The following is a 20,539-nucleotide window of genomic DNA, read 5'->3' on the forward strand; positions in this document are numbered from 1 at the left end:
GAGGGGTGCAAAAGGCCTTTTAGGCTGGTGCAAGTGCTAATCCACCTGAAGATCCTGGGAGAAGTGTACAGATTCTGGAGGTGCAGCTGCAGCAGTCTTATCTCTGGAATGACATGAAGGGAGTCATGAGTTGGATGTATAAAGTCTAATGGGCAAGTCAGAGCCCACTGTATGAGTACTAATGACCCTGGGAGGAAGAGAGCAACATCATGGAGTGTACTTGGCTATGGAGTGGGACATAGGGAGAGACCCATATAGAAGAAAAATATATTTGAAATATATTTTTCAAATATTCTTCCCAAATATACTAACATATGTTTGAAATACTACAATTTTGTCCATATTCAATATATTTCAAATTATATTTCAATAAATACATATATATATATATATATACACTGCATGCTGAAATGCGTTTTTATATATTACAAAATATATGAAAAATATTTTTAAACATATATACTTTTTAAATATATTCTTCAGATTTTTTTTAACATATAAAAAAGTAATTTTAACATATATTTTTTACATATATTTGTAAATGCATTCCAAAAATGTAGATTTGTATTTTTAAAGAAATACAGTATATTTGAAAATGTATTTTTAAAAATATTTTTCATATATTTTCTAACAAAAACACAATTCAACATGCAATATATATATATATATTTATTTATTTATTTATTTATTTATTGAAATATATTTTGAAATATATTGAATATTGCCAAAATTGTAGTATTTCAAATCTATGTCAATATATTTGGGGAGAATATTTTGAAAATATATTTCAAATATATTTTTCTTCCATGTGGGGAGACTGGTATACTATAAAAGGAACCTTGTTAATCTCAGGCTGACAGAGTGAAATGCTACCGATAGAGTATAAAAGGAGATGGGTCTCAACATGATGGTGCTCCCAAGGAGAATAGAGATACTAAGGGAAGATGGGTTATCAGGGATGTGCAATGTGTGGATTTCACAACTGACTGCTACGATCTGTCCAATATATGTTATTGCCAAAGTATGCCAAGAGACACTGATTAGTATGTCTGAGCGATGTGATGATCACTGCCATCTTTAAGAACAACAATAACTTGAATAACTTGCAGAATCTATAACTTTGCGTGGGCTTTTGATTCTTGTTAATATACAGGCTAATGGCCAAGGATCTCGAAGAAAGGTCTATGGCAAGGAGTGGGCACAATATGGCGAATGTTAAGAACTACCTGTAGGGGATTGTAGTCCTATCCAAGAAAAAGTAGGGTGGGAGCTTGGGTGATTCGGTAATTATCAACCAGCCAATAGAATGCCCCCTTACAAGATTATTGAGGCAAGATGGCACACCAGACATAATTGGTAGAAAAGGGTACAAAATAACCTTTGTTGCATTTCATTATCTTCCCACAAGCTGCCCATCCCATATATAAAACATTCACACATTTTTCTGTTACTCACCAAGACAACTTGTTTCAAGACATAAAAATACCACGAAAAGATATCATTAGTTTTGAGGCCTGAGTGATTTACTAAAGGCATTCTTGGCTTTTTACTTAGCAAAGGCAACTTTCACATAGGTTTGCGAATGAGGTGAAGCTGTGCTATCTTCCATCATCTTATCATTTTTTTTTCTTAATTACTGATTAGTTCATTAATTGTAATAATTAGGTATTATTTGCAAAATTAATTTTCACCTCATTCACAATGCTGAGAAAAGTGAACAAGCTCTACTGTTTTAGTAAATCAACCTCAATATGTGCCTTATTTTAATAGCCAGGTTTAATACTTTAATAGATACAACAAATGATGAAGTGCTTTAGGTGTCTCTCAAAAATCAATGCATATACAACAAAAGAGAAAAAAAATATTGAGGTAACTTCTATAATTTTATCATTTGTTTCTTTATATATATATATATATATATATATATATATATATATATATATTCCCATAACTGCACCCCAAAACCTAACCCATATCTAAAATCTATTTAAATATTCATATCACCTGGGAGGAACTGATAATGTGTATGAGTCCCAACGCAATTTGACTGATTTTATTCATGTTTTAGGCTTCTGGGGTATAGTTATGCATTTATATATATATAATTTTGCAAAAGCTTTTGAAATAGTTGCCCAAACATGGCTAATGTGTAAGGTAAAGTCTACAGGCTTGGAAAAATCTGTATGCAAATAGATAGAAAACTGGCAAAAAGATGGTATTCAGAGAGTAGTGGTTAATGATTCATACTCTGAATGGTCTAGGATTGTCAGTGGTGTACCCCAAGGTTCAGTGTTGGGACCCTTACTTTTTAATATATTTATAAACTATATAGGGTCTGGGAATATAAATCCCATTTCAGTCTTTGCAGATGACACCAAGCTGTGCAGTGGAATAACGTCCTTACAGGATGTATCCAATTTACAAGCCGACCTCAATGCACTGTGTAATTGGGCATCTATGTGGCAAATGAGGTTTAATGTTGATAAATGTAAGGTTCTGCACTTGGGGGCCAAGAATATGCATGCATCATACACACTAGGGGGGGTACAACTGGGGGAATCAATGGTGGAGAAGAATCTGGGAGTTCTGGCAGATCACAAGGTTAATAATGACATGCAATGCCAAGCTGCAGTTTCTAAACCGAGCAAAATCCTCTCTTGTATTAAAAGAAGTATAGACTCCAGAGAGAGAGATATCATTTCCCCCGATACAAATCATTAGTAAGACCTCATCTGGAATATGCAGTTCGATTTTGGGCACCAATTCACAAAAAGAACATTGGGGAACTGGAGAAAGTACAGAGAAGGGCAACCAAACTGATAAGAGGCATGGAGGAGATCAGCTATGAGGAAAGATTAGAGGAACTGGATTTATTCTCTCTTGAGAAGAGGAGATTAAGGGGGATATGATCACCATGTATAATACATAAGGGGGGATATGATCTCCATGTATAATACATAAGGGGGGATATGATCTCCATGTATAATACATAAGGGGGGGATATGATCTCCATGTATAATACATAAGGGGGGATATGATCTCCATGTATAATACATAAGGGGGGATATGATCTCCATGTATAATACATAAGGGGGGGATATGATCTCCGTGTATAATACATAAGGGGGGATATGATCTCCATGTATAATATATAAGGGGGGGATATGATCTCCATGTATAATACATAAGGGGGATATGATCTCCATGTATAATACATAAGGGGGGATATGATCTCCATGTATAATACATAAGGGGGGATATGATCTCCGTGTATAATACATAAGGGGGGATATGATCTCCATGTATAATACATAAGGGGGGATATGATCTCCATGTATAATACATAAGGGGGGATATGATCTCCATGTATAATACATAAGGGGGATATGATCTCCATGTATAATACATAAGGGGGGGTATGATCTCCATGTATAATACATAAGGGGGGATATGATCTCCATGTATAATACATAAGGGGGGATATGATCTCCATGTATAATACATAAGGGGGGATATGATCTCCATGTATAATACATAAGGGGGGATATGATCTCCATGTATAATACATAAGGGGGATATGATCTCCATGTATAATACATAAGGGGGGATATGATCTCCATGTATAATACATAAGGGGGGATATGATCTCCATGTATAATACATAAGGGGGGATATGATCTCCATGTATAATACATAAGGGGGATATGATCTCCATGTATAATACATAAGGGGGATATGATCTCCATGTATAATACATAAGGGGGGATATGATCTCCATGTATAATACATAAGGGGGGATATGATCTCCATGTATAATACATAAGGGGGATATGATCTCCATGTATAATACATAAGGGGGATATGATCTCCATGTATAATACATCAGTGGTTCATATAGTGAACTCGGTGTAGAGTTATTCACCCTGAGGTCATCACAGAGGACAAGGGGGCACACTTTACGTCTGGAGGAAAAGAAATTTCATCTCCAAACACGGAAAGGTTTCTTCACAGTAAGAGCTGTGAAAATGTGGAATAGACTCCCTCAAGAGTTGGTTCTGGCCAGCTCAGTGGATTGTTTTAAAAAAGTCCTGGATTCTTTCTTGGATACACAGAATATAACTGGATACTAACATTTATGGGTAAAGTGGATCCAGGGAATATCCGATTGCCTCTCGGGAGATCAGGAAGGAATTTTTTTCCGCTGCAGGAGCAAATTGGATCATGCTTTGCTGTTTTTTTTGCCTTCCTCAGGATCAACTGTTGGTATAGGATTATAACTTTTTTTTTTTTTTGGTTGAACTGGAAGGACTGTTGTCTTTTTTCAGTATGTAACTATACACACTGCTCAAAAAAATGAAAGGGACACTTTGAAAACACATCAGATCTCAATGGGGAAAAATATCATGCTAGATATCTATACTGATATGGACTGGGTAATGTGTTAGAAACATAAGGATGCCCCATCATTTGTTGGAAATGAAAATTATCAACCTACAGAGGACTGAATTCAAAAACACCCTGAAAATCAAAGTGAAAAAATGATGCAGCAGGCTAGTCCAGTTTCCTGAAATTTCATTGCAGCAACTCAAAATGGTGCTCAGTAGTTAGTATGGCCCCCACATGCTTGTATGCATGGCTGACAACGTCGGGGCATGCTCCTATTGAAACGATTGATTGTGTCTCAGGTATCTTCTCTCAGATCTGGACCAGGGCATCACTGAGCATCTGGACAGTTGAAGATGCAACTTGGCGGCATCAGGTGGACCAAAACATGACTTCTGAGAGGTGTTCTATCTGATCTAGGTCAGGTGACCGTGTGGGCCATTCAATGGTATCAATTCCTTCATCCTCCAGGAACTGCCTGCATACTCTCGTAACATGAGGCCAGGCATGGTTGTGCACCAGGAGGAACCCGGGACCCACTACACCAGCATAGGGTCTGACAATGGGTACAAGAATTTCATCCAGATACCTAATGGCAGTCAGGAAGCCATTGTCTAGTCTGTAGAAGTCTGTGCGTCCCTCCATGGATATGCCCCCCCAGACCATCACTGACCCACCACCAAAATGGTCATACTGAATGATGTTACAGGCAGCATAACATTCTCCACGGCTTCTCCAGACCCTTTTACGTCTGTCACATGTGCTCAGGGTGAACCTTTTCTCATCTGTGAAAAGCACAGGGCGCCAGTGGCAGACCTGACAATTCTGGTATTCAATGGCAAATGCCAATCGAGCTCTATGGTGCCGTGCAGTGAGCACAGGGCCCACTAGAGGATGTCGGGCCCTCAGGCCACCCTCGTGAAGTCTGTTTCTGATGGTTTGGTCAGAGACATTCACACCAGTGGCCTGTTGGAGGTCATTTTGTAGGGCTCTGGCAGTGCTCATCCTGTTCCTCCTTGCACAAAGGAGCAGATTCCGGTCCTGCTGATGGATTAAGGACCTTCTACAGCACTGTCCAGCTCTCCTAGAGTAACTGCTTGTCTCCTGGAATTTCCTCCATGCTCTTGAGACTATGCTGGGGGACACAGCAAACCTTCTGGCAATGGCATGCATTGATGTGCCATCCTGGAGGAGTTGGACTGCCTGTGCAACCTTTGTAGGGTCCTGGCATCGCCTCATGCTACCAGTAGTGACACTGACCCTAGCCAAATGCAAAACTAGTGAAACAGTCAGAAAAGATGAGTAAAGAAAAAAATTTCAGTGGTCTCCACCTATAAAACCTGTTTCGGGGGTCGTCTCATTGTTGCCCATCTAGTGCACCTGTTGTTAATTTCATTAACACCAAAGCAGCTGAAACTGATTACCAACCCCCACTACTACTTAACTGACCAGATCAATATTTCCAGAGTGTCATTGCCTTGATGCTATACTCTGATTAAAAAGTGTTCCTTTAATTTTCTTGAGCAGAATATATATATACAGTCATGGCCGAAATTGTTGGCACCCTTGATATTTCTCCAGGAAATCATGTATTTCTCACGAAACGTATTGCATTAACACATGTTTTGCTATACACATGTTTATTCCCTTTGTGTGTATTGGGACAAAACAAAAAAAGGGAGGAAAGAAAGCAAATTCGACATAATGTCACACAAACCTCCAAAAATGGGCTGGACAAAAGTATTGGCACCCTTTCACAACTGCGGATAAATAAGAATGTTACAAGCATGTGATGCTCCTGTAAACTCACCTGGGGCAAGTAACAGGTGTGGGCAATATAGAAATCACACCTGAAAGCAGATAAAAAGGAGAGACGTTCACTTAACCTTTGCATTGTGTGTCTGTCTGTGCCACACTAAGCATGGACAACAGAAAGAGGAGACGAGAACTGTCTGAGGACCTGAGAACCAAAATTGTGGCAAAATATCAACAATCTCAAGGTTACAAGTCCATCTCCAGAGAACTAGATTTGCCTTTGTCCACAGTGCGCAACATTATCAAGAAGTTTGCAACCCATGGCACTGTAGCTAATCTCCCTGGTCGTGGACGGATGAGGAAAATTGATGAAAGATTGCAACGCAGAATAGTCCGGATGGTGGATAAGCAGCCCCAAACATGTTCCAAAGACATTCAAGCTGTCCTGCAGGCTCAGGGAGCATCAGTGTCAGCGCGAACTATCCGTCGACATTTAAATGAAATGAAACGCTATGGCAGGAGACCCAGGAGGACCCCACTGCTGACACAGAGACATAAAAAAGCAAGACTACAGTTTGCCAAAATGTACTTGAGTAAGCCAAAAGCCTTCTGGGAAAACGTCTTGTGGACAGATGAGACCAAGATAGAGCTTTTCGGTAAAGCACATCATTCTACTGTTTACCGAAAACGGAATGAGGCCTACAAAGAACAAAACACAGTACCTACGGTAAAATATGGTGGAGGTTCAATGATGTTTTGGGGTTGTTTTGCTGCCTCTGGCACTGGGTGCCTTGACTGTGTGCAAGGCATCATGAAATCTGAGGATTACCAAAGGATTTTGGGTCGCACTGTAGGGCCCAGTGTCAGAAAGCTGGGTTTGCGTCCAAGATCCTGGGTCTTCCAGCAGGACAATGACCCCAAACATACGTCAAAAAGCACTCAGAAATGGATGGCAAAGAAGCGCTGGAGAGTTCTGAAGTGGCCAGCAATGAGCCCAGATCTAAATCCCATTGAACACCTGTGGAGAGATCTTAAAATTGCTGTTGGGAAAAGGTGTCCTTCCAATAAGAGAGACCTGGAGCTGTTTGCAAAGGAAGAGTGGTCCAAAATTCCGGGTGAGAGGTGTCAGAAGCTTATTGATGGTTATAGGAAGCGACTGATTTCAGTTATGTTTTCCAAAGGGTGTGCAACCAAATATTAAGTTAAGGGTGCCAATACTTTTGTCCAGCCCATTTTTGGGGTTTTGTGTGACATTATGTCATATTTGCTTTTCTGCCTCTGTTTTATATTTGTTCCAATACATACAAAGGGAATAAACATGTGTATAGCAAAACATGTGTTAATGCAATACCTTTTTTGTGTGAAATACTTGATTTTCAGGAAAAATATCAAGGGTGCCAACAATTTCGGCCATGACTGTATATATATATATATAATTTTGGTTTTTTTTTACAGCATTTCCCTTTCTTCATATGTTAATTTAGCCAAGGTGCTTGATAGTTTTTTGAGAGACACCTATAGCTTTTTATACATTATTTTATCCAATATTATAGTTAGGAGTCAAGGTGATGTCAAGCATTTAAATCCTCCAGAGCTCCCTCTGGTAACCATCCCTGTATTCAGAAGAGGCTGCTCTCATGTCCTTAAAGGGGACCTCCGGTTATAACGCCACCTTACAACTTTGATGATATTCACCCAGGGGCGGACTGACCATTTGGAAACTCGGGCACTGCCCGAGGGCCCGGAGTCAGTAGGGGGCCCCATGAGATGCCCCTGGTACATTTTTCATAGACTTTTTTGAGTTTGGGCAAAGACACAGGGGCCCCATGATCCCCTATTGCCAGGGGGCCCCATGAGTTGTCAGTCCGCCCCTGCCCTAGTCTTGTGGATTTTTTATTTTTCCGTTGAGGGGACATTTTTGAAATTGGGAGTTGGTTCTCCTGGAAAACTATTTACCTCCCAAGTTCTTTTTAAGGTTTATTGTTTCTCACATTAATGCAAAATGCTGTGTGCTGTAAAATCCACAAATGAGCTGGCAAATTGGGGTGGCCCCATCAAAATGCTGCTGTGGGGCCCTGTGTTTCGCAGTGGACCACTTTATGTAAGCATTTGTATTTTCATTACTGGAAAAAAGCCTTGATCTGTTGGTTGACCTTTAAATACAATTTCTGTACAACATCACAGCCGAGTTCTCAAAAAATACAGGATGGTGAGAATGGTTTTATACAACAAGTAGTTTTGTTAGGATCTGTGTAATCCACATCCCGAGATTGTGTACGTTTCACCTTTTCCTCATTTTTGTGACCCGGGCCTGACACATGTAGCTGTTTGAAGTGCAGATATATCAGAATGAGTCCGGGCAGCAAGAATTAGAAACAAACTAACTGATTAAACTATTGATCCTGGGGACAGCCTGTACAGCATCCAAGAAAACCTACCAGAATTATTTTCTATCTTTTCTGTAGCTCTATCCCTGCTGGACCACTAAATGATTTCTACTTTGTAATTAATAAAATAATCAGATTTTTGCTATTTTTGTTTGAGTGTTTAAAAGATTTTCATATTGTTAAAAAAGTAACTGATAATATAATCTAGCTTAAATAATATAACCTTAATATAATATAACATTTAATCAAAAAAATACCATATAAAATCCTTTACATTCTATTACATAAAGACATTCACATTGTTCAGTGATAATAAGATTTTAATCTTCTTTAGATCTAAATTTGAAAGCAATAATAAGATACAGTATATACATTAATATAATGTAAAATATTATAATATACATTCATAATAACATTTCATATCATTATCTAATATGCATAATGTGGGTGGAAAGGGCCACTTGAAATCGTTATTTGAAGCCCATGTGGCATGGGACCAACACAGGATCATCATTAGGAAAGAGTATAGCACATAAATGTAGTTCTGGCTGAGTGGTTAAAGCGATGGATTTGAATACCTTTGGGGTCTCCCTCTTCTTGGATTATCCCAAAAGGATCTGGTATAAGAATCTCTTAGCACTGACGAAACATTGCATATCATTGCCTGTTTGCATAATGTGTGTTGAAAGGGTATCTTGATACCATTACTGGAAGCCCATGTGGCATGGTACCAACACAGGATCATCATTGGGAAAGAGCAAAATATTGTATATGTAGTGGTGGTTCAGTGGTTAGGGCAACAGATTCTAAATCCCTTGGGGCTCACTGCGCAGGTTTGAATCCTGCTGACTACAGTCTCTTCTTGGATTATCCCAAAGGATCTGGTATAAAAATCTCTTAGCACTGAAGAAACATTTCATATCATTGCCTAACAAGCATAATGTGGGTGGAAAGGGTCACTTGATACTGTCATTTGAAGCCCATGTGGCATGGTGTCAACACAGGATCATCAGTGGGAAAAAGCAGCACATGCGAATGTAGTTGTGGTCGATTGGTTAAGGTGATGGATTTGAAATCCATTGGGATTTCCCTGCGCAGGTTAAAATCCTGCCAACTACGGTCTCTTTCTGGATTATCCCAAAAGGATCTCGTAAACAAATATCTAAGCACTGGAAAAGCATTTCATATCATTTCCTAATATGCATAATGTGTGTTGAAAGGGTCTCTTGATGTCATTACTGGAAGCCTATGTGACATGGTGCCAACACAGAATAATCAATTGAAATGTGCAATTGATCGTGTATGTAGTTGAGGCTAAGTGGTTAAGGTGAGGGATTCGAAATCCATTGGGGTCTCCCTGCCCAGGTTTGAATCCTGCCAGCTTTGGTCTCGTCTTGGGTTATCAAAAAGGATCTGGTATTCAAATCTTTTATCACTGAAGAAACATTTCATAATCATTGCCTAATATGCATAATGTGGGTGGAAAGGGCCACTTGATATTGTCATTTGAAGCCCATGTGGCATGATGTCAACACAGGATCATCAGTGGGAAGGAGCAGAGCATGCAAATGTAGTTGTGGCCGAGTAGTTATCGTGCTGGATTTAAATCCATTAGGGTTTCCCTGTGTAGGCTCTAATCCTGCCAACTACGGTCTCTTCTTGGATAATCCCAAAAGGATCTGAAAAACAAATCTCTAAGCACTGGAGAAACATTTCATATCATTGCCTAATATGCATAATGTCTGTTGAAAGGGTCTCTTGATATCATTACTGGAAGCTCATGTGACATGGTGCCAACACAGGATCATCATTGGAAAATATCAAAAGGCTGTGTGTGTAGTTGTTGCTGAGTGGTTAAGGCGATGGATTTGAAATCCATTGTGGTCTCCCTGTGCAGGTTTGAGTCCTGCCAACTACGGTTTCTTTTTGGATTATCCCAAAAAGATCTGGTGAACAAATCTGTAAGTCCTGGAGAAACATTTCATATCTTTTGCCTAATATGCATAATGTATGTTGAAAGGGTCTCTTGATGTCATTACTGGAAAACCATGTGGCATAGTGTCAACACAGGATCATCAGTGGGAAAGAGCAAAGCATGTGTATGTAGTTGTGGCCAGGTGGTTAAGGCGAAGGATTCGAAATCCATTGGGGATTCCCTACGCAGGTTCAATACCTGCCAACTACGATCTCTTCTTGGATTATTGAAAAGGATGGGGTATTCAAATCTCTTGGCACTGCATAAACATTTCATATCATTGCCTAATATGCATAATGTGGGTGGAAAGGACCACTTGATAGTGTAATTTGAAGCCCATGTGGCATGGTGTCAACACAGGATCATCAGTGTGAAAGAACAGATCACAGAAATGTAGTTGTGGCCTAGTGGTTAAGGTGATGGATTAAAAAAAATCCATTGGGATTTCCCTGCATCGGTTCAAATCCTTCCAACTAGTCTCATCTTGATTATCCCAAAAGGATCTGATAAACAAATCTCTAAGCACTGGAGAAGCATTTCATATAATTTCCTCATATGCATATTGTGTGTTGAAAGGGTCTCTTGATATCATTATTGGAAGCCCATGTGACATGGTGCCAACACAGGATCATCATTGGAAAAGATCAAAAGGTTGTGTGTGTAGTTGTTGCTGATTGATTAAGGTGATGGATTTGAAATCCATTGTGGTCTCCCTGTGCAGGTTTGAGTCCTGCCAACTACTGATTCTTCTTGGATTATCCCAAAAAGACCTGGTAAACAAATCTGTAAGTCCTGTAGATACATTTCATATCATAATATGCATAATGTACTGAATGTTGAAAGGGTCTCTTGATGTCATTACTGGAAAACCTTGTAGCATAGTGTCAACACAGGATCATCAGTGGGAAAAAGCACAGCACGCGAATGTAGTTGTGGCCGAGTGGTTAAGGCGATGGATTCAAAATCCATTGGGGTTTCCCTGCGCAGGTTCAAATCCTGCCAACTACAGTCTCTTCTTGGATTATTGAAAAGGATGTGGTATTCAAATCTCTTAGCGCTGAATAAACATTTCATATCATTGCCTAATATGCATAATGTGGGTGGAAAGGGTAACGTGATATTGTCATTTGAAGCCCATGTGGCATGGTGTTAACACAGGATCATCAGTGTGAAAAAACAAATCATGCAAATGGAGTTGTGGCCTAGTGATTAAAGCAATGGCTTCAAAAATCCATTGGGATTTTCCTGCGCAGGTTCAAATTCTTCCAATTACAGTCTCATCTTGATTATCCCAAAAGGATCCGATAAACAAATCTCTAAGCTTTGGAGGAGCATTTCATATAATTTCCTAATATGCATAATGTGTGTTGAAAAATCCATTGGGGTTTCCCTGCCCAGGTTCAAATCCTGATGATCTTGGTCTTTTCTTGGATTATCCCAAAAAGATCTGGTAAACAAATCTGTAAGTCCTGGAGAAACATTTCATATCTTTTGCCTAATATGCATAATATATGTTGAAAGGGTCTCTTGATGTCATTACTGGAAAACCATGTGGCATAGTGTCAACACAGGATCATCAGTGGGAAAGAGCAAAGCATGCAAATGTAGTTGTGGCCGAGTGGTTAAGGCGATGGATTCGAAATCCATTGGGGTTTCCCTGCGTAGGTTCAAATCCTGCCAACTACAGTTTCTTCTTTGATTATTGAAAAGGATATGGTATTCAAATCTCTTACCACTGAATAAACATTTCATATCATTGCCAAATATGCATAATGTGTGAAAGGGGCTCTTGATAAAGTTATTGGAAGCCCATGTGGGATGGTGCCAACACAGGATCATCATTGGGAAAGAGGAAGAAGAAAATATATGTAGTTGTGGCTAAGTGGTTAAGGTGATGGATCCAAAATAAATTGACATCTCCCTGTGCAGGTTTGAATCCTGCTAAATACAATCTATTCCTGGATTGTCTCAAAAGGATCTGGTACCAAACCCCCCACAGCTCAAAACAGTGATACAGGCATTAACTGTATTTAATCTGGAGAAGCTAGACACCATCACTCAAAATTTTAAGTCCACACATTGCTTTATCTTAAGTTCATGGAACATTCCCTTACTCCAGCTGAATTAGCCACTCATATGGAACCTTTCCAATATTCTACTTGGTATCTCAAAGCTCAACTAGCCCATACATTGGGTAAACTCAATTATCTCCGATAGAGATGTTCTTGTTCAGGCCTTCGTAACCAGGCTTCCGTTCCTAGGAAGTTTAACTTTTGAGGTGCGGCTTATTTTGAACTGCCTTGTTGTATCATTTGTGTCTATTCTGACACTGTTTTTTCCCCATTACAACTGTTATACTGACTTTTGTGCTTATAGTTCTTGCAAAATGGTTTACAGAATTGTATGTTAAGATATATTCTTCTACTCAGTGTATAAAATTCAATACAAATTGTTTAAAAAAAAAAAGGATCGGGTTTAAAAATTTCTAAGCATTGAAGGAACAGACTGTTGTCACCTTACAACATGAAGTCCCTTAACGGGACCTTGCAGAGAGCACTGGAATGGAGACACAAGTCACCAAAGAGGTCATAACACTTACTCTTCTGCTACTTGGACCATTAGCAATTTTTAGAACCCTGAGAGGGTTGAACTAAATACAGTACAGCTCTAATGTTCTAGAAGGTGAGTCCTGTGGCTGGTGACACTGTATGCTGGAGCTGGTTGGGATGTAAGGCTGGTCAGGCTCATCTTAGATACAGGAAAATGGAGCCCAGCTGTACACAGGTTCAGCAGACTGTAAAGCAAAGGTAATAAAGGATGATGGGAATTAGCTTCAGCTTGGTTCTCCACCCATAGAAGGCCCCCTCAATGTATTTCACTCCTAAGGGGCTTCACAATGAGGGGGTTGGGGTGGGGGTCTTTTATGAGTGGAGAACCGAGCTGAAGTTAATTCTCATCATCCTTTATTATCTTACATTTACAGTCTGCTGATCCTGTGTGTGTCTGGGCACCATTTTCCTGCAGTCTAACTTAACAGGGTTTGTTTAACCAGGACCTTCATGGCAGAATCGCCAGATATTATTTTACTAAAAGCTGCAGATTTAAAAATATTAAGAATATTTAGAAATTACATTAAAGCTGTCCTCCAGCCAGGTTACTGCCCACCCAAAAAATACACCCAAAAATAATTCTGCAGCATTTAAAGAAAAATAATCTAAATTCCCAAAACTTACACTTAAATCTGCTGTCACATGATGTAATGGGTTTCTTGGTTTTACAGTAGTTGACAGACCTGGACTGCAGCAATGCGGCATTGGTCTGTATTCCCAGAACGTTGCCATGGAAGGACATATGATTGCAGACCCAAGTTTGTCTAAAGCACCCAATGGTCAGATCAGATAGGGGATTAATTGTGTCTGGGTTTTAACATGTTAAATCTTATAAGAAACGTTAGTGATTGGGTTGACATCTAACTTTAAGCCTGCAGGCAGTCCAATAGACAGTTCATTCTGACAATGAGCTAAACAACTTCAAATGTCCCATCTTTTTATGAGTATCTATAGACATCTGGCCTTCCAAAGTGTTCATGGAAATGAAGACCTTGTAGCAGACCATAAAGATTAGCGATGCATGCGCCAACAATCCCATCATACTTCGCTCTTAAATAATTTCAAACATCAGTGATCTTTGATTAAAAAAAATAACTCATTGCCTATATGGTTAACTCCTTAAGTGTTTGCAATATTCTGATATTCCAGTAAGCATGCTGGTGACTGAATTATAAATACCGCATGCTCATTCTATTGTAATACTTCCTTAATATTTAAATGTGTTTAAAGTAGACATATCATAAGATTTATTTTTTCATGGTAAGTACAGCATGCAAGCAAATAATGTGTAAGTAAAAACTTCAAATTGTTTAGTACCTTTCATGGAGATAAAAAGAACCCATCCCTGAAAACGCTTTTATCATGTATGGTCTCCACCTGGGACTGTGTTTAATCATCGTTTCAAGCTGATAGATACTGGATGTCACCAAACTCTATAAGTGTTAATCCTCCATTGATGTGGTTAGGCAACAGCTTATGGATAGCTTTATAGCATTGTGTATATTATATGTTATTATAAATGTTTTCCACACAGAGTTCATCTCCAGCCCCTGATGAAGAGTTCTTTTGAAATGCACTGGGCTGTTCCCATAGAAAAACATTACATGTGAATGTGGGCACCTTATTGAGATGTGGGTGATCAGGTGTAACAATATCTCATCCATGATGTTTTATACTAGTTTTAATTATGATACGGTAAAAATAAAACCCTTACTTGTTTTATACAAATATTGTGTATGTGGTCAACAACGCCTAAAAAGTCCCATATATTGAAATAATTTATAATGCTTTCATCTGTTTTTCTCTTTAGAAGGACCAAACCATCTTTGTTCAAGCATTGTCAAGGATCAGCATCTACTTCCTGGACTGAGATGCTGGAACAAAGATGATTAGCATGTCCCTGATGAAGAAACATGTTAACCACTGACTATATGGAAGGGACCTATTAGGTTCAAAGTTGTATGTACAGACTAGAGATGAGCGAAGAAATGAAAAATTCGATTCGACTGATTCGGCGAATTCGTGGACAATATTCGATTCGAGTCGAATAAATTCGCTGTGAATTTAACTTAAAAAAGGGTGTTTCTAGGCTTCAGAGAGACTTAATATTAGTGCAGAACACTGTACCTTTAATTTAAATGCCCTTGGAGTCTGCTGGGGAAGAGAAATAATACTGTCAGTCAGTATGACATGCAGATGAGTGCCGTCGATCTTAGAATCACCGCACACTTCACTCATTTGGGCAGTCACGGGGCCAAAACCAGAGTGTGGAGCCACAGTGTGGCGGTGGAGGCAGCAGCAATGGGAGGCCATACAGCACCCTATGACAAAAATGGAAACCACCAGCAGTGTGAGGAGACCTGAAAGTGGCACATGGCAGAGTGTGGCGATAGAGACAGCAGCAATGGGAGGCCGTACAGGGACCCATGACACACTCTGGACCTGGCAGCAGCATGAGGAGGCGGTACAGGGGCCCATGACAGATTACGGGCCTGGCAGCAGCATGAGGAGTCGGTACAGGGGCCCATGGCAGATTACGGGCCTGGCAGCAGCAATGGGAGGCCGTACAGGGACCCATGACACACTCTGGACCTGGCAGCAGCATGGGGAGGCGGTACAGGGGCCCATGACAGATTACGGGCCTGGCAGCAGCATGAGGAGTCGGTACGGGGGCCCATGACACACTCTGGACCTGGCAGCAGCATGAGGAGGCGGTACAGGGGCGCATGACAGATTACGAGCCTGGCAGCAGCAACTTGGACAGGAGGACGTTCAGCTTCTGCACCGTCGGGTGCGTGCTCGCAAACTGTTGTCTCTTGGAAACGGATTCCAAGAAAGACTGCTGACGGAATCCGTGAAGAGGAGTAGCAGGAGAAGGAGCATCTGAACGAGCGGAATATGCCAACAAGCGACAACAGTGGCCCATGACAGATTACGGGCCTGGCAGCAGCATGAGGAGTCGGTACGGGGGCCCATGGCAGATTACGGGCCTGGCAGCAGCTATGGGAGGCCCGTAATCTGCCAGCACCCTATGACAAAAAATGGAACCCACCAGCAGTGTGAGGAGACCTGAAAGTGGCACATGGCAGAGTGTGGCGATGGAGACAGCAGCAATGGGAGGCCGTACAGGGACCCATGAGAGACTCTGGACCTGGCAGCAGCATGAGGAGGCGGTATAGGGGCCCATGGCAGATTAGGGGCCTGGCAGCAGCTATGGGAGGCCCGTAATCTGCCAGCACCCTATGACAAAAAATGGAACACACCAGCAGTGTGAGGAGACCTGAAAGTGGCACATGGCAGAGTGTGGCGATGGAGGCAGCAGCAATGGGAGGCCGTACAGGGACCCATGAGAGACTCTGGACTTGGCAGCAGCATGAGGAGGCGGTATAGGGGCCCATGGCAGATTAGGGGCCTGGCAGCAGCTATGGGAGGCCCGTAATCTGCCAGCACCCTATGACAAAAAATGGAACACACCAGCAGTGTGAGGAGACCTGAAAGTGGCACATGTTTGGGGCATGATTCATGGCGGATTTAGTCAGTTGTGTCAGGAACTGGTGGTTTGAAATCCAGACTAATCCACGCCTGATTCATTTTCACAAACGTCAGTCTCTCCACACTTTGGGTGGACAGTCGTGTCCTCCGCGGAGTTGCAATACCTCCTGCCGCACTAAACACGCGCTCCGATGCCACGCTACTGGCCGGGCATGACAGCCTTTCAAGGGCAAATTCAGCTAGTTGGGGCCAAAGGTCAAGTTTCGTTGCCCAGTAGTCAAGGGGATTGTCTACCTCGGTTGGCAGGGTGCTGTCCAAGTAGGCCTAAGCCTGTTGTTTGAGGTCCTGCTCCAGGTCCACCTGATGCTGCTGCTGCTGCTGCGGCTGGTTAGTAGTTTCCTCACTGCGCTGGTGAAGAAAGCTACTCATCATCGACTGCAGACTGAGGCAGCCGCTGCTGGTGGAGCTGCCACTGCTCCTACCACCCCACCCCTCCCCTGCTGCCATGGCAGCGGAACACGAGCGCACAGGGCCCACAGTGTCTGAGGATGGACGTTGGCGCAGACAGGCAGAGACCAGCTGACTACATAGGTGTTTTTTATAGTACGTTATTTTGGCCTCCCTCTCAGCAGGTGTGAAAAAGGCCACCATTTTTGAACGGTAGCGAGGGTCCAACAAGGTGGACAGCCAAAAGTCATCCCTCTGTCTGATGGTTATTATTCGGCTGTCGCTACGCAAGCAACCGAGCATGCTATGGGCCATTTGTGCCAAGGAATGCGAGGGACTCCCTGCCTCCATCTCCACAGCATACTGCCACGGTGCGTCTAGGTCCTCTGTCTCCTCTTCCTCCTCCTCTACCAGATGCTCCTGCTCCTCCACTCCTGTCCGCTGAGTGGAAAAACCACCCATTTCACTCAATAATTCCTGAGCACCAATGTCCTCCTCTACCTCCTCCTCTTCTTCCAGTCCTGCCCCCACAGGGGCCATGTGGCGTTGAGATCTGTGCGCCACGTCTACCGCACCCTGACCAGCCATTGTTAACAGCATTTGTTCCAGGACGTGCAACAGAGGAATGACGTCGTTCATCCCATAGTCCTCTCACGAATAGCGTGGCCTCCTCAAAGGGCCTGAGCAAGCGCAGGTGTCACGCATGAGCTGCCAATGGCTGACATCTAAGTTACACAGGGAGTACCTTTATCTGCTTTTAACATCAGGAAATCTGTGATGGCCTTTTGCTGTTCGTAAAGGCGGTCTAACATATGTAGGGTTGAATTCCACCTTGTTGCAACGTCACAGCATGAGGAGTCGGTATAGGGGCCCATGGCAGATTAGGGGCCTGGCAGCAGTTATGGGAGGCCCATAATCTGCCAGCACCCTATGACAAAAAATGGAACACACCAGCAGTGTGAGGAGACCTGAAAGTGGCACATGGCAGAGTGTGGCGATGGAGACAGCAGCAATGGGAGGCCGTACAGGGACCCATGAGAGACTCTGGACCTGGCAGCAGCATGAGGAGGCGGTATATAGGGGCCTACGGCAGATTAGGGGCCTGGCAGCAGCTATAGGAGGCCCGTAATCTGCCAGCACCCTATGTCAAAAAATTCAACACACCAGCAGTGTGTGAGGAGACCTGAAAGTGGCACATGGCAGAGTGTGGCGATGGAGACAGCAGCAATGGGAGGCCGTACAGGGACCCATGACAGACTCTGGACTTGGCAGCAGCATGAGGAGGCGGTATATAGGGGCTTATGGCAGATTAGGGGCCTGGCAGCAGCTATAGGAGGCCCGTAATCTGCCAGCACCCTATGTCAAAAAATTCAACACACCAGCAGTGTGAGGAGACCTGAAAGTGGCACATGGCAGAGTGTGGCGATGGAGACAGCAGCAATGGGAGGCCGTACAGGGACCCATGACAGACTCTGAACTTGGCAGCAGCATGAGGAGGCGTTATATAGGGGCCCATGGCAGATTAGGGGCCTGGCAGCAGCTATGTGAGGCCCGTAATCTGCCTGCACCCTATGTCAAAAAATTTAACACACCAGCAGTGTGAAGAGACCTGAAAGTGGCACATGGCAGCAGAGTGTGGCGATGGAGACAGCAGCAATGGGAGGCCGTACAGGGACCATGACAGACTCTGGACTTGGCAGCAGCATGAGGAGGCGGTATATAGGGGCCCATGGCAGATTAGGGGCCTGGCAGCAGCTATGTGAGGCCCGTTATCTTGCAGCACCCTATGTCAAAAAATTTAACACACCAGCAGTGTGAAGAGACCTGAAAGTGGCACATGGCAGCAGAGTGTGGCGATGGAGACAGCAGCCAATGGGAGGCCGTACAGGGACCCATGAGAGACTCTGGACCTGGCAGCAGCAGGAGGAGGCGGTATATAGGGGCCCATGGCAGATTAGGGGCCTGGCAGCAGCTATGTGAGGCCCGTAATCTGCCTGCACCCTATGTCAAAAAATTTAACACACCAGCAGTGTGAAGAGACCTGAAAGTGGCACATGGCAGCAGAGTGTGGCGATGGAGACAGCAGCAATGGGAGGCCGTACAGGGACCCATGACAGACTCTGAACTTGGCAGCAGCATGAGGAGGCGGTATATAGGGGCCCATGGCAGATTAGGGGCCTGGCAGCAGCTATAGGAGGCCCGTAATCTGCCAGCACCCTATGTCAAAAAATTTAACACACCAGCAGTGTGAAGAGACCTGAAAGTGGCACATGGCAGCAGAGTGTGGCGATGGAGACAGCAGCAATGGGAGGCCGTACAGGGACCATGACAGACTCTGGACTTGGCAGCAGCATGAGGAGGCGGTATATAGGGGCCCATGGCAGATTAGGGGCCTGGCAGCAGCTATGTGAGGCCCGTTATCTTGCAGCACCCTATGTCCAAAAAATTTAACACACCAGCAGTGTGAAGAGACCTGAAAGTGGCACATGGCAGCAGAGTGTGGCGATGGAGACAGCAGCAATGGGAGGCCGTACAGGGACCCATGAGAGACTCTGGACCTGGCAGCAGCAGGAGGAGGTGGTATATAGGGGCCCATGGCAGATTAGGGGCCTGGCAGCAGCTATGTGAGGCCCGTAATCTGCCTGCACCCTATGTCAAAAAATTTAACACACCAGCAGTGTGAAGAGACCTGAAAGTGGCACATGGCAGCAGAGTGTGGCGATGGAGACAGCAGCAATGGGAGGCCGTACAGGGACCCATGAGAGACTCTGGACCTGGCAGCAGCAGGAGGAGGCGGTATATAGGGGCCCATGGCAGATTAGGGGCCTGGCAGCAGCTATGTGAGGCCCGTAATCTGCCTGCACCCTATGTCAAAAAATTTAACACACCAGCAGTGTGAAGAGACCTGAAAGTGGCACATGGCAGCAGAGTGTGGCGATGGAGACAGCAGCAATGGGAGGCCGTACAGGGACCATGACAGACTCTGGACTTGGCAGCAGCATGAGGAGGCGGTATATAGGGGCCCATGGCAGATTAGGGGCCTGGCAGCAGCTATGTGAGGCCCGTAATCTGCCTGCACCCTATGTCAAAAAATTTAACACACCAGCAGTGTGAAGAGACCTGAAAGTGGCACATGGCAGCAGAGTGTGGCGATGGAGACAGCAGCAATGGGAGGCCGTACAGGGACCATGACAGACTCTGGACTTGGCAGCAGCATGAGGAGGCGGTATATAGGGGCCCATGGCAGATTAGGGGCCTGGCAGCAGCTATGTGAGGCCCGTTATCTTGCAGCACCCTATGTCAAAAAATTTAACACACCAGCAGTGTGAAGAGACCTGAAAGTGGCACATGGCAGCAGAGTGTGGCGATGGAGACAGCAGCAATGGGAGGCCGTACAGGGACCCATGAGAGACTCTGGACCTGGCAGCAGCAGGAGGAGGCGGTATATAGGGGCCCATGGCAGATTAGGGGCCTGGCAGCAGCTATGTGAG

The 20,539-nt window shown here is 43.4% G+C and overlaps 4 non-coding genes across 4 annotated transcripts; all 4 read left to right on the plus strand.

The window, feature by feature from the left end:
• The first annotated feature begins 9,562 nt into the window (after window positions 1-9,562).
• TRNAS-UGA (transfer RNA serine (anticodon UGA)) lies at window positions 9,563-9,644 on the plus strand. The gene has a single exon. It is a non-coding gene; the product is annotated as a tRNA-Ser (tRNA).
• A 984-nt stretch (window positions 9,645-10,628) lies between these two features.
• Window positions 10,629-10,710, plus strand: TRNAS-CGA (transfer RNA serine (anticodon CGA)). The gene has a single exon. It is a non-coding gene; the product is annotated as a tRNA-Ser (tRNA).
• A 716-nt stretch (window positions 10,711-11,426) lies between these two features.
• On the plus strand, window positions 11,427-11,508 carry TRNAL-CAA (transfer RNA leucine (anticodon CAA)). Its single transcript has one exon. It is a non-coding gene; the product is annotated as a tRNA-Leu (tRNA).
• A 596-nt stretch (window positions 11,509-12,104) lies between these two features.
• Window positions 12,105-12,186, plus strand: TRNAS-CGA (transfer RNA serine (anticodon CGA)). Its single transcript has one exon. It is a non-coding gene; the product is annotated as a tRNA-Ser (tRNA).
• The last annotated feature ends 8,353 nt before the right edge of the window (window positions 12,187-20,539 follow it).

Source organism: Staurois parvus, unplaced genomic scaffold, assembly GCF_062004578.1.
Source record: "Staurois parvus isolate SC_StPar_1 unplaced genomic scaffold, SC_StPar_1.0 ptg000184l, whole genome shotgun sequence".
Lineage (NCBI taxonomy): Eukaryota > Metazoa > Chordata > Amphibia > Anura > Ranidae > Staurois > Staurois parvus.